Genomic DNA, 15,000 nt, shown 5'->3' on the forward strand with positions numbered 1-15,000 from the left:
TCTGCTACTACTACTGCTGCTACTGCTGTAACAACTGCTGCTACTACTACTTCTGCTACTACTGCTGCTGCTGCTGCTGCTGCTACTGCTGCTGCTGCTACTACTACTACTGCTACTGCTGTTGCTGCTGCTGCTGTTGCTGCTAATGCTGTTGCTGCTGCTGCTACTGCTGCTACCTCTACTGCAATTGCTACTGCTGTTGCTGCTGAAACTACTACTGCTACTCCTACTACTGCAACTGCTGCAACTCCTCCTTATCTTTATTTTCCTATTTACCATTACCATCGTTACCATTACTATTACTATTATTATGATTATTAAAATCATTATTATAAAAAATCCTGACACATTTATTTCTTCTTATTATTATTTATATTATCTTTATTATGGTAAGCCATATAAAGAGCCACATTGAAATATTCGAGAATTATACCACCAAAGATGTCAGTGCAGTTTCAAACACTGGTAAGAAAAAGATGTAGTAAAAACATATTAAATTATCAAGAGCCGGATAAGTTACATTGTCTGAAGGTAATCTATTCGTAAGCCTACAGATAGCATTAAAAAAAAAAAAAAAACATCTAGAAAACTGAGATGTAGACAATCGACTTGCATCATATATTACTGAATGGAGTTTTATAGAATATCTAGTAACTCTTGAAGTTGATAAAAATCATTTCTCGCTCAGAGGGAGAGATGAGAGAGAGAGAGAGAGAGAGAGAGAGAGAGAGAGAGAGAGAGAGAGAGAAAGAAAGAAAGAAAGAAAGAAAGAAAGAAAGAAAGAAAGAAAGAAAGGGAGGGAGAGAGTGAGAGAGAGAGAGAGAGAGAGAGAGAGAGAGAGAGAGAGAGAGAGAGAGAGAGAGAGAGAGAGAGAGAGAGAGAGAGAGAGAGAGAAGAGAGAGGGAGAGAGAGGGAGAGAGAGAGAGAGAGAGAAAGAGAGAGGGAGAGAGAGAGAAAGGGAGGGAGAGAGAGAGAGAAAGGGAGAGAGAGAGAGAGAGAGAGAGAGAGAGAGAGAGAGATAGATAGATAGATAGATAGAGAGAGAGAGAGAGAGAGAGAGAGAGAGAGAGAGAGAGAGAGAGAATTATCTGTTACAATTTTGTGTAAGACCGAAGGAGCCCCAATATCCATATGATGCCAAATGTCCAAATATAAGTCAGACAAGAGTCTTAAGCAGTCTTAAGTGTGTCTCTGCAGCAGATAGCCACACAAGAGAACAATACTCAAAATGGGGCAGAACGAAAGAAAGAAGCATCTATGTGTAATGTCATCTTCATAAATCTTATTGCACTTGCGAATGATGCCTAAATTAGATGCAAATATCTATGGCATATTCCTAATCTTCAATCCAAATGTACAGATACCCATTGCATCTAAGTGGAGCAGGCATTTCTCCTCTGCCCCCCCCCCCCCCGCGGAAATAAATTAATTTTCTCCTACAAATATTGAATTTCGCAAATAAATACAATAGTCAAGAAATGTTTTAATATCAAAAAATCATTAAAGTCGCCCTTCCTTTTATCAAATACGAATTTCTTTCTAGCGATAAATCTACTTAGGTGGACAACCGGTTCTTCTCTCTATAACCTTTGACCTCGAGTTGAGACGCTCCTCCTTGCCGTGCAGCCTTTGCTCTATGGAAATTTAGTATTTTTTTAGTTACCAGATACTTGAAACTGGAATTTAAATTTTGATACAAAATAGTTAGTCGCCCCCCCCCCCCCCCATGATGCTCTTTGTTTAGATGTACTTAGGTCAGTCTTATTTCACTGTTGTGTTGAGTAATTTACATTTCAGCCTATAACTCGAGAATCCGGCTTCGTAGGAGTCACAATCTTGGGATTTTCTCATGTTTAATAATTTGTTTAAAGGTGACGCAAAATTTAATTACCTGTCACAGATCTGTGACATTTTCATACCTCTACCTTGTACGTGTCTAGTATTTTCTTATTAACTTTATGATTAATGAAATAACATCTTAAAAAACCTGTACCATATGCATGGTTTTCTATTTTGCATAAAACATATATTTTTTGCATATATTGGTGTACTCTAGTCTAGCCTAATTCACTATAGTTACTTTTTTTTAATATCAATATTAATTGTTATCATATTTCTGACTGCATTATGATTACTAAAATGTCCTTTAATTTAATTGTTAAAATTTCAAAGGAATATTAACCCACGAGATCAGTGCGAATGCCCGAAACGACTGTTTTTATATGGATTAAAAGGGCTGCGATACAACGTTAAGTTTGAGTTCTACAACGCATGTTTTTTAGATTCCTATTACGCCTCTTCCTTTTGTAGAAGTCCTTGACTGATACCAAGGAAGGCGCCCGCCGCCCACGACCTCCGCTTCCAGCGAGCCGCCAAAAGGAAGGTACCTCGACTCGACTTCCATATTCCCACCTTGGTCCCGCCTGGGGCCCCCTCCTCCCCTCCTCCCAGGAAGGTCTCTTGGGGACACTATATAGGTGGCTTCATCTCAGGGTGTTGGAGCCAATGGTTCTTACACCCTGAATAGTGCAGCAAATCCTATTTTTTATTTTTTTTATTTAGACATTTTGAGAGGCTGTTGGTCTGATGCTGCTACACACACATATATGTGAATATGTTGCATGTTGTTGAATATTTTAAAATAATATCAATCTAAGTCATTGCTATCAATGTTATGGCAAAAAATCATAACATAAATACATCATTCTTGCTAATATATTGTCCGTCGAAAGGACCTTGAAATTTACATTTTCCTTTTGGAGTTTTGGGTTTGAAGCAGATCCCAAGAAATCCCGTTTTGATTTACTCTAAGATGCTATGTGAGTTGCATGACTGCGTCTTAGTGGGGCTCATGAGGTAGCTTCAGTTAATTCCTCTGCTGAGTTTATGCGAAGAAGCATCGGCCAGTCACATCAACTTTTAACCAATGTATTTTATTCTATAATCATGTAAAAATAAACATGTAGCCTATTAAAATGTATATTCTTTAATTTTATTATTAATAAATATGAGAAAACTAAAGAGCATTCGCTTCTACTAACTTGCATTCCAAGGCTAACTCTACACTTCCCCTTTTAATATTAATTAAATAATAATTTTGTCAAAAAATAGATATAATAAAACAAAAGTAAAACGAATTCGAGAGTCACCCCATTTTCTAAACGCTAATTCTTTTAAATTTTACTAATCAACATATGAGTTACGTTAAATACTGCCTTAAATAATACACCATGGCTGTCAGCGAACAACCATTTAAGAGAATTTAAACGGCCGTGGTGCCGAAAAGCAAACTATATACAGAATTAGTTTGGCTACAATCACTGAACACGCCTGTCCGTAGTTGATAAGGCAATTAATTCTCCCCTTCTAAACATCCAACTCTTCTCTCTTCCATAATATTTTGTCTCTGGTAACATGCTCCATCCAGTCCTCCATTCCTCGCCACTCGGAGCCCTCACCTTCGACCAATGCCGATGCCGTATCCACGAAGAAACAACTCGTCTCCAAACGAAGGGCGGACGCTAAACATGGCTGCTGGTGTGCCATATCTTTCCTCCTTCTCCGTGGTAAGAGTTCGCCACGTCGGCAGCTGACTAAAAACCTTACTCCAGTGACTTCCTTCATCATTTCATCTGCGAAATAGTATAGACAAATTGGCTGTTTATAGATACCTTAGATTATTGTTTTTAAATTGGTCTATTAGTTTTGACACTAAATTTTAATACGATAGTATTTCTTTAAAAGAAACGATATGTATCTAAACATGGCAAATTTGCCTCGCTCTCTGCGCGGTCAAAACATTACGATTATAACCAAAACATCTAAAAATGTCGAATCAATATCGATCTTAACATATGTATATATATATACACATACATACATACATATACATACATACATATACATATAGAAACACAGACATATATAGCCAGAGAGCTAGCTAGTTTATACTGTGAACAAGGCTGCAGCGTCTTTTGGCACAATGGTTCTACCATAAAGAAACACGCTCGTGCTTCTTTCATTGTATATAAACAACTTTCACTCGACAGCTATTGCATTCGCAATTTGTCGGGAAAGAAAATCATATACGGCAATTATTTTGAACTCTTTGACATAGTACACTTTTTGTAAACACGTGGACGAAGATATCAAATCCATTATTTTACATTATATAGTTTACATATATTATGTACTATACATAGTCACATATCACTTCACCACCATCATGCACACATTACTGCATGATCAACATACATCATTATACAGTATGCACTTTACATCACCATGCAATATCATCGTACATCATTACAGAATACTGCACAATTATCATACATCATAACCAAATACTGCACAATTATACATCACAGAATATTGCACAATTATCATACATCACAGAATACTGCACAATTATCATACATCATCACAGAATAATGCACAATTATCATACATCACAGAATATTGCACAATTATCATACATCATCACAGAATACTGCACAATTATCATACATCACAGAAGATTGCACAATTATCATACATCATCACAGAATAATGCACAATTATCAAACATCACAGAATACTTGGAAGTACGTGATGTGAAGACTGGTGACGACCATGCTTTTCTTGAAGAAAATGCACGAGAACTGCATACTAAGCCTCTTGTAAACGTTCCGAAAATGCTAATTGACGTCTTTCTATCCATCTTAGTTTATTTTACTTGCCACCACCTTGTTTCTCCGTCTAGGTTTCAGATGGCAGTCTCATGGCAGATGGCACCGAGATCGACAGACAGAGGGCAAAGTAGGAGATCGTGTTCTGACGTATAATCACCATCATTAGAATAACAAAGGCGCATTTGATGTTTATGCATATGTGTGTGTGTGTGTGTGTGTGTGTGTGTGTGTGTGTGTGTGTGTGTGTGTGTGTGTGTGTGTGTGTGTGTGTGTGTGTGTGTGTGTGTGTGTGTGTGTGTGTGTGTGTGGTGCGTGTGCGTGTGTGTAGAGGAGAGAATATAAAAATGTACTGTAGTCTTTGGGAAAACTTTAGTTGAATACTCCTATGCTTGACACAGACAAAGGCAGTCAATCTTATATGTATTAGAGTTGATTAAAAGAATTGTTTTACTTTTCGAATCTCAAACATCCAAAGGATGTTTACCAATTTCCTGTAAGCAGCATAATTTTTGACAGACATTCTATAAGCGCTATGACCTAAACTGTGACGAGTGAGAGTTGCCTTGGTGGAGGCGAATGAAAGGGTCTTGGCTTGTGGGTTTAATGCTGAAGAGAATGTTGTGAAATCCCAAGAGCCCTCTGTGTCACAGGTCACGAGGGCAGAGAGTTAACAAGCTAGATCCGTGTGTCTTTGTCTGTCTGTCTGCCGTCTCTCTCTCTCTCTTTCACTCTCTGTCTCTCTCACTCACTGTCTCTCTCTCTTTCTCTTTCAGTCTCTCTCTCTCTCTCTCTCTCACTCACTCTCTATCAATCTCTCTTTCTCTCTTTCTCTTTCAGTCTCTCTCTCACTCTCTATCTATCTTCTTCCTCTCTTTCTCTTTCAGGCTCTCTCTCTCTATTTCTCCGTTTGACGAGACATGTCCTTTTAGCAGGCGGCTCCCGTCTTGGCGAAGTGCCCGTTTCCGCTCGCTGGAGTCACAGATTCCTTCCTCCGTGGTTAAGGCGGATGGTTTCACAAGGTGGGGATTCTGCAGGGTTTTCTCGAAGGGGAGATGTAGGCGGCCCTGAAGGATCAACAAGGCTCGAGTGTGGCAGGTGCAGAAAATACTGCTTCCTCTGGTGATGCAGACTTGGGAGGACAGGAAGGTACAGCTTTTGTTTAAGCCAGGGAGTGATATGTGGAGTGGTATTGTTTACAAAAACCTTTGGATTAAAAAGAACAGTAATCTCTGGATTGAAAAATAATATAATAGAAAATAAAATACAGTATTTTCGTATGCGTCTTTTTTCCATTTATTTCCTATTCTCATATTCATAATAATATCAAGGATTTGATATTATTATGAATAATTATTATATATTATGTACTATACATAGTCACATATCACTACACAACCATCATATAAAGAAACGTTCGTGCTTCTTTGATGGTATATAAACAACTTTCATTGTTTATTCATTCGAATTCATGTATTCAAATACTTGAATTTGAGAACTGGTGTTTTACCTTCCCCCCCCCCTCCGAAGGTACTCCCTTTGTAAAAACCCATTTGCCAAGTTAAATAGGGTCCCAGACTTATAATCATACCTCTTGTATACCATGATATGAAGGGAAATAACTGGAAAAAGAATGCATAGGAAGATACTGAACTTTTATTCTTCTTTTGAATCCGAAGGTTTAGTTCATGCAACAGCTTATAAGCATCTACTAAAAAAAAACTAAGAAAGTTGGCGTAAATGTGAAGAAGGAAAAACGGATATGATTGTGAATTTGATCAGATTCTGAGGTGTGTAGGACGCAGTATTGTTGTTATTATTATTATCAGTAATTATTGATCGCAATACACGGAATAAACCCGACGTTGCTACGTCTGTGAAATTCTATCCTTTTTTTTTACTTAAGAGATTGAAATAAACTAAAATCACCAAATAAACAATAAAGAATAAAGCACATGTGGTAGATGAATGAGGCAATGAAAATAGACAAGCTGAATAAAATGAACATACGAATAGGCAAAGAAGCGAACAAGTTACGAAAAAATAAGAGAGAGAAAAAAGTGAATACAGAATAGAAAATAAAGATTTATCTATCAAAATAAAGTCTGGAAAAAGTTAAAACAATAAAATTAGACAAAAAGAGAAAATAATAATAGAAGAAAAAAGCAAAGGCAACGGTAAAAAGAAACGGAAACAATTATATCCGAAATGAGATTATGAAATACGATTTATGGCCGGTTTGTCGAAATTGCAGAAGACCCGACCCAATCAGTTACCAAATATACGGACATGCATATACACAAAAATAGATGCATATATGTCTATCCAATAGATATACATTTATCTATCCATCTAACCGGTAGATATGCATGTCCAGACTGATAGTTATGCATTAATTTGTGTGTATATGCTTGTGCGTATATTGAATAATAATCAGATAGGGCTTCGCACAGTTTTAACACACAATTCCAGACGAAGGTCGTTCATCTGGGACACGTACCAGGCTGCGTATGAATGAATACTTGTCTTGTGTACTAGTTTAATGTTTTTTTTTTCAAGGTAAGTTAATCCTTTAATAATGGAAAATTCCCAATTATTACTACGATACAAACCTTCTCTTTATACGACATTAAAGAACAAAATGCATATGCTAAAGCGTTCGTAGTTTTGATCTCACAGAAATTCTTCCATTAATTGCCATCTCATTAAAAAGAAGAAAATAGCAATAGATACTTGTACTTCATTGTAATCAAAGCATGATGGGAATAATTGAGTACATTATGCTTTGAGATTATTAGGCAAGGTCATTACATATTATATTGCTATTATTATAGATTCTTGGGTAAGTTCTTTACATATCACATTGCTATTAGAGATCCTCGGACAAGATGTTTTCAAAGTAGATAAGAGATTATTGTTATTATTTGACATATGCGAACTGTCGAAATTTTAAGATATCATCTACTTTTGAATCGTATTCTTGTTGACAAATGTGGAAAGGTATGAATGAGAACGAATATCTTTATACATATATTTCTGACGAAGATATAATCAAAACCAGTTAAATACATCTCTTGTATTGTGAAGATATTCGTTCTTATTCATACCTTTCCACAATCATCTACTTTTATTAAATGATTAGTCATTGGTTTCATCTCGTTATTTCCTATGACATACTGCATAACATGATGTATCCTGCTAGCTCACAGACCATGTGTTCACCATGAGGCTTGTACCAGCATGGAGCCCTCTTGGTGCGATTCCAAATACACGCCCCAAGTGGACAGCCACCTTGATGCCGGGGTCATATGAATATAAATCGACCCAGCTTGACCCAGCTCTCATTCAGACACAGACTCACCTTTTCTCCGACAAGACCCGGCCTCTCCGCTCACCCTACACGCGGCGGCGCCCTCGCTCGGGTGGGCTAACACGAGGCACCATCAGCGCCCACGTCTCGTCTCGTGCTCTGTTCAACTCGTGTGTTAACTCTTAAGAAGAAAGAGTGCCAGTATCTCTATAGGAGATGCATAACCTTTTATATTGGTTTCATGTTCTTTCCCATTATACAGGTTTCTGTTTATCGACGTTTTAATGCTTAGTGTTTTAGAGTATACATGAACCTTTCACTACAAACTTTACATTCTTTAATTTGTCTATCGTTGGAATACTACGCTTAAGAATACGTGAACGATACCCTCAATCAAGCTGTGGTGAATTTCCCTTCTCATCCACCGCTTGACCTTGCTGTATGCACTTATAATAATAATTTTCTGCTACATTATTGAATATTCTAACCGACTTACTCTGACTCTAATTCCATCATCACTCTTTAATTTTCCGTTTCTTATTTTTCTGCGCTATTTGCTGCGAAGATGGACTCAATGTAACATCACTGTCATGTTTCTTGGCTGGTTCTTGGGGTAATTTGTCTATCTTTTCATTGCAAGTTATTCGTATGTGTGATAGAAATCATAAAGAACTAAACTATTGTATATTTAAGCTTTCATGTGGTTTCTTATTTTGCATTTTCCTCATGTAATTTCTTTTTTATCAACTGATGACATTAAAGTTCTGCGTGGCAAATAACTACCGTGTTTCCATTTATATGATTAGTAGCTTTCATTGTTATACTAGTTGTTTGTGTGGAAGAGGAATAGTCTGCCATTTACTCTGCCTCTGGTGACTGTTAATTCCCCATCATACATGCAAATGGCAACTGCTTTTTTCGTTAAAGGGTTCATCAAATCGTAAGTGTAGATTCTAATAAAACCTTTCTATAGCGGATACAGTGTCCATAAATTATCACAGTTGGTGTGTCCTTTGAGGTCACTTTTTGAAGAACATTATGTACTTTCTCTTCCTTTCATAGTTCTATTTCATATGTTCTAAAATGGGGCTGTACATGCTCTTTTTAATTAATCATATCTATACTTATGCAACTTTTGCCAAGGTAGCTCTCTCATAGGTCCCTCTAAAGCAAGTTTCGTTCAGCTGTACTTGTTCATCATCCTTGATTAATTCACAAGCAAATAGTTCTTTTATTTCAGTTATTCCGAATCTTAATGTCATTTGCCCGAGTACAGAGATTGATGCTGCTAACCTATTCCAAGTAAGAGCTTGCAGTGGACTAAATCTATTTCACTTTTCAAGTCCCCCAATATCATACGATTAATGCTGACAGATACAATACTGCCGAGATGTATATGATTCTTATATCATTCTAGTGTTACACTCTTTGACAGTCTTTGAGTTTCTTTCCATATTGTGTCAAGACTCGCTTTTTAGATTAAAAGTTCCACTCTTCTTTAAACTTCTCTCATGGTTTTCAGTGAGGGTGCTTGGAACAATATGTCTTCAGCATACCATACAAGTAAGACGTGTATTTGGGTACTGTGTCTTGGCAATGGTATTCATCAACGCATTAAACGCTCTCCTCGAGGAATACCCAATGTCAGCTCGGAATAATAACCTTGAAAGAATATTCTTCATTCTGCATCTAGAAATTCTTTGATCCATGCCAAGAGTTCCCCCTCGTACACCTTATTCGCATAACACATATTATCCTTCTTATTGTCAAATGCAATTTTCAGATCTACCGAAGGCAGAGTATTAGAATTTATTTGATCAAATAAAACAGTCAGACAATGCATTGTTTTCCTGCCATAAACCCATTAACATTCATATCAGGTTTGCTATTAGGCTTCCACAGCAGTCTGTTTAAAAGCATTCTTTCGACTGTTTTACATAAATACGATGTTGAAGAGACATGCCTGTGTGCTTCTGGATATTTAAGTTTTGGTGTGAGGATAATCCCAGCTTCTTTCTATGTTTTTCGAGTATTAAATAAGAAATATAGTGGGTTCCCCTTTGCCTTTGCCAAAACACATTATATATGTGATCCCTTTACTCCCCGGTGCTGTGGATTTTCATCCATTTCCCACTCAGTAAAAGGGTTAACTGCATATTCAATTTCTAGATAAGTATTTTTATTTGCCTTTGATTACGGTCCGATTTCTTTAATTTATTTGCAATATCGCTGGCTATTGATTCCTGAGAGGATGCCAATGCCCACTGTTCCATTCACTCGTTTGCTTTCTCTCCTGCAACAGGGTATGCTATCGTCATACTTGTTTGCCCTCTTGCTATTCATATATTTTTCCCATATATTTGACGACTTTTCTTATCAGCAGAATCTGTAAATAGCCATTTTTTTCCTTTAAAAAATTCCCTAGCTTGCTTAGCTAAAAATATTAAGTTTTTGGACTTGTACTTTAGTTCTCAATGTCGTCGTGATATTTCCTTTACAATCTATGAACTTTACTATCGAAATGCCATTTATCTGACCTCTGCTATTTGCATATTTGATGTAAGTCGGATTATAGTTGCTCTGTTACTTTTATTATTCAAATCATTCGTAAATTCATTACCTGGCATGATATACGCTTCGAATACGCTTTTAATGCCAATACTAGTCCTTTTAGCTGGTGTCCCATTTTGCATTTTTTTTTTTTTTTTTTTTTTTTTACATTACATACCAAATCCCAATGACCAGTTACTAACCCTCTCTCTACTTCCGATGTATTATCAGTCTCTGCATAATCTCGTCTCTCTTTAGCAATATGAATTCCCTCGTTTGGATTGAATATTTCTAAATCCCCTTTTAATTCCTAATAAATTTAAAGAATCTCCCATTGTTACTACTATTACCAGGTGTCCCAATGTGGATTGATGTTGCATTTATATCACCAACTAATAACGAAGATTCTTCATTGAGAAATCAATTCATTGTGGAATCATATTAATGTCTTGTTTACCATTGTCGATGTATTCATTGGTTACGTTTAGTTTAAAGTAGCATAAGTGCACTTTAGTAATTGGTAGATAATTTCCTTCACCAAAATCTGAGCCAATAACGGTCACGGGGATATTTCGAACCAAAGTAATCAAATATTTATTTCCGTGAACACTTGGCACAGTGAATTTCTGATAACCATATTATCTACCAGGAAATTCTTAAACTCTAGTTCGTTTAAACGCAACTATATCCGTACAGTTTATTCAGTGTAATGTAAAGAATCGTAAAGCTTACTTTTTAAACGGTTTACATTTCAGTTAAGTGTGGCTACAGTCTCAAATGCTTGATCCCTTGTCCCAACATTCAAGATCACATACCTTGGTAATATACCCTAAAAACGTCCCCCCCCCCCCGAAAGTCTGCTAAATGTTTTATTTCTTTTCTATGTCAGTTTCATCCAGTGTAATATTCTGGATTGTTTACCCACGCTACAGCACGTTGTAGGGAAGTATGGAATCCTACTTCCCTGCCTCATCCCGTCCTCGTGTTGTCACCGTCCTTTCCACTACCTCTCCGTCACTACTGCTCACATTCGTCAGCCGTGTCTTATTCTTTCTCCTCTCCCTTCTTTTCACCTTCTCGGTGAATTCGTCTGCATTCATCCAAGCCATCTAGTTCCAGCTCATCTGGGAATAGGTCCATGAATGGTGGTGGCTCGTCTCCGGTTTGTTTACCTTTCCTGGCTTTGCTGCAGCATTCTCTTCATCACCAGAACATGGCTCTCGCTCGCTCGTTGTGTGTGTGTGAGAGAGAGTGAGAGTGAGAGTGAGAGTGAGAGTAAGAGTAAGAGTAAGAGTAAGAGTAAGAGTAAGAGTAAGAGTGAGAGTAAGTGTAAGAGTAAAAATAAGTTAGAGTTAGAGTTAGAGTTAGAATAAGAATAAGAATAAGAATAAGGATAAGAGAGAGAGAGAGAGAGAGAGAGAGAGAGAGAGAGAGAGAGAGAGAGAGAGAGAGAGAGAGAGAGAGAGAGAGAGAGAGAGAGAGAGAGAGAGACGTTGCATTCGGTGTAACTTTGACGATACTTTCAGTGCAATAATATGTCGTCATCTCAGCGAGCAATATTGTGGGAAATGCCTCTCACTTCGCGTAATACAGCGAAGCAAAGGTTTGAGAATTATGCTTAACAATCCAAGGGCATGCTACACACGACAGTACTTACAGCATATAATAAGCCAATTTGCCTTTTTAAACCTGGCAGGGGGAATCACGTTCACAAATCATCAACAATTCTGGCTGAATGATATCTACCCGATTTGATATTAGATCAGGCAGAACCTGTGACAAAGCGATAGATAAGTGAAGACAGGACTTGACTTTCATTTTTAGCGTTTTTTTATTATTATACAGTGACGAAATTCCTACGTCTCACTCCACTGGCGTATCAAACTATGCAAATTTGACCTTACACGCTCATTTGCATAGTTTGATGGCGTGAATTATTGTGGTTAATTTGTCATATATTTTGAAGTAGTTCTTTTACATGGCACAGACTTTGCGAATCATTTGAAATTTCTCTTTTTTCCTCCTTTCCATTTATTTATTTATTTATTTTTTACCTGTCTATTCATGAACCATTCTCATTCACACTGCTAGCGCTGAATCTAACTTTTTTTTTATCATAATATAACTCTACATAAAATGGCGAATTAAGCTGTCAGATCATCATCTTTATTTCTTGTTCATAATAATAAAAGATTTTCTTCTTGATTTATTCCTCTCCGCCTTCTTTTAGGTCACTATTTGAAGGTTATGGCTAATCAATAATAATAGCAATAATAAAAGCATACGCACACACGCGCATAAGCCTACACAACCATTCATAATCATTCACAGAGACAGATCTAAGTGCACTAAACATTCGCATGCAAAAAAGAAATAAATAAAGAAACAAACAAACACAAAACACATGCACATACACAAATACATTTACCATACCAAAAATACTTATAGACACAAGTATTCCCTCTCTCTCGCAAAAGACCCTCCAAAGAAAAAATAAAGGAAGAAAGAAAGAAAGAAAGAAAGAAAAAAAACGAGTATCTCTTCTTCCATTCATATAAACCCAAAAAAAAAAAGAAGAAAAAACACGAATACCTTTTCCCTCGTTCAAAACACTCACAGAGACCTAAAAAAATAAAATAAAAGAAAGAAAGAAAAAAAAATAAAAATAAAAAAGACACGAATACCTCTTCTCTCGCTTAAAACATTCACATAAACAGAAAAAAAACAAATACCTTTTCTCTCGCTCAAAACACTCACAGAAACCTAAAAAAAAGAAGAAAAAAAGAGAAACTAGAAAGAAAGAAAGAAAGAAAGAAAAGAAAAAAAAAAACGAATACCTCTTCTTCCATTCACATAAACCGTAGAAAAAAACGAATACCTTTTTTCGCTCAAAACACTCACAGAAACCTAAAAAAAGAAAAGAAAATAGAAAGAAAGAAAAAAACGAATACCTCTTCTTCCATTCACATAAACCCTAAAAAAAAACAAAAAAAAAACACGAATACCTTATCTATCGCTCAAAACACTCAAAGAAACCTAAAAAAAGAAGAAGAAAAGAAAGAAAGAAAAAAGAAAATAGAAAGAAAAAGAAAAAAGAAGAAAAAAAAACACGAATATCTCTTCCCTCGCTCAAAACACTCAAAAAAACCTAAAAAAAAAAAAAGAAAAAAAAAAAAGAAAAAAGAAAATAGAAAGAAAAAGAAAAAAGAAGAAAAAAAAACACGAATACCTCTTCCCTCGCTCAAAACACTCAAAGTAACCTAAAAAAAGAAGAAGAAAAGAAAGAAAGAAAAAAGAAAATAGAAAGAAAAAGAAAAAAGAAAAAAAAAACACGAATACCTCTTCCCTCGCTTAAAACATTCACATAAACCTTTAAAAAAAAATGAATTCCTTTTTTCTCGCTCAAAACACTCACAAAAAAAAGAAAAGAAAAAAGAAAGAAAGAAAGAAAGAAAAAAACGAATCCCTTTTCTTCCATTCACATGAACCTAAAAAAAAAAAAAAAAAAAAAAAAAAATACTTTTTCTTTCGCTCAAAACACTCACAGAAACCTAAAAAAAAAAGAAAAGAAAATAGAAAGAAAGAAAGAAAAACGAATACCTCTTCTTCCATTCACATAAACCTTAAAAAAAGAAGAAAAAAAAACACGAATACCTTTTCTCTCGCTCAAAACACTCACAGAAACCAAAAAAAAAAAAAAAAAAAAAAGAAACTAGAAAGAAAGAAAATAGAATACCTCTTCTTCCATTCACATAAACCTTAAAGAAAAAGAAAAAAAACACGAATACCTTTTATCTCGAACAAAACACCAACAGAAAACAAAAAAAAAAAAAAAAAAAGAAAAGACAAATAAAGAAAGAAAATAGAAAGAAAAAATAATACGAATACCTCTTCTCTCGCTTAAAACATTCACATAAACCTTTAAAAAAAACGAATTCCTTTTTTCTCGCTCAAAACACTCATAAAAAAAAAGAAAAAAAGAAAAGAAAAAAGAAAGAAAGAAAGAAATAAAAAAAAAGAAAAAAGAAAGAAAGGAAGAAAAAACACGAATTCCTTTTCTCTCGCTCAAAACACTCACAGAAACCTAAAAAAGAAAGAAAAAAAAGAAAAAAGAAAGAAAGAAAGAAAGAAAGAAAGAAAAACACACGAATACCTCTTCTCTCGCTCAAAACATTTACATTAACAAACATCGACTCCCTTCTCCTCCCCCCCCCCCAATCACAAACACCCCTCCCCCCACAAATCACAAACGACGCTCCTAGAAAGAAACACATGATCATCGCTCACAAACACAACAACAACTACAACGTGCTAACAAACACAAACAAATAAAACAAAAGACATACAGTCCCTTATCCACACAAAAAACAAGCAAACAAACATTCAAACACACATACAAAGCGCATAAACAAACACTCCACGATAAAAGAACTTACACCTCTTCCGACAAACAAACACACAAACTGGAGCACA

The sequence above is a fragment of the Penaeus vannamei genome, chromosome 19 (genome assembly GCF_042767895.1).
Source record: "Penaeus vannamei isolate JL-2024 chromosome 19, ASM4276789v1, whole genome shotgun sequence".
NCBI lineage: Eukaryota > Metazoa > Arthropoda > Malacostraca > Decapoda > Penaeidae > Penaeus > Penaeus vannamei.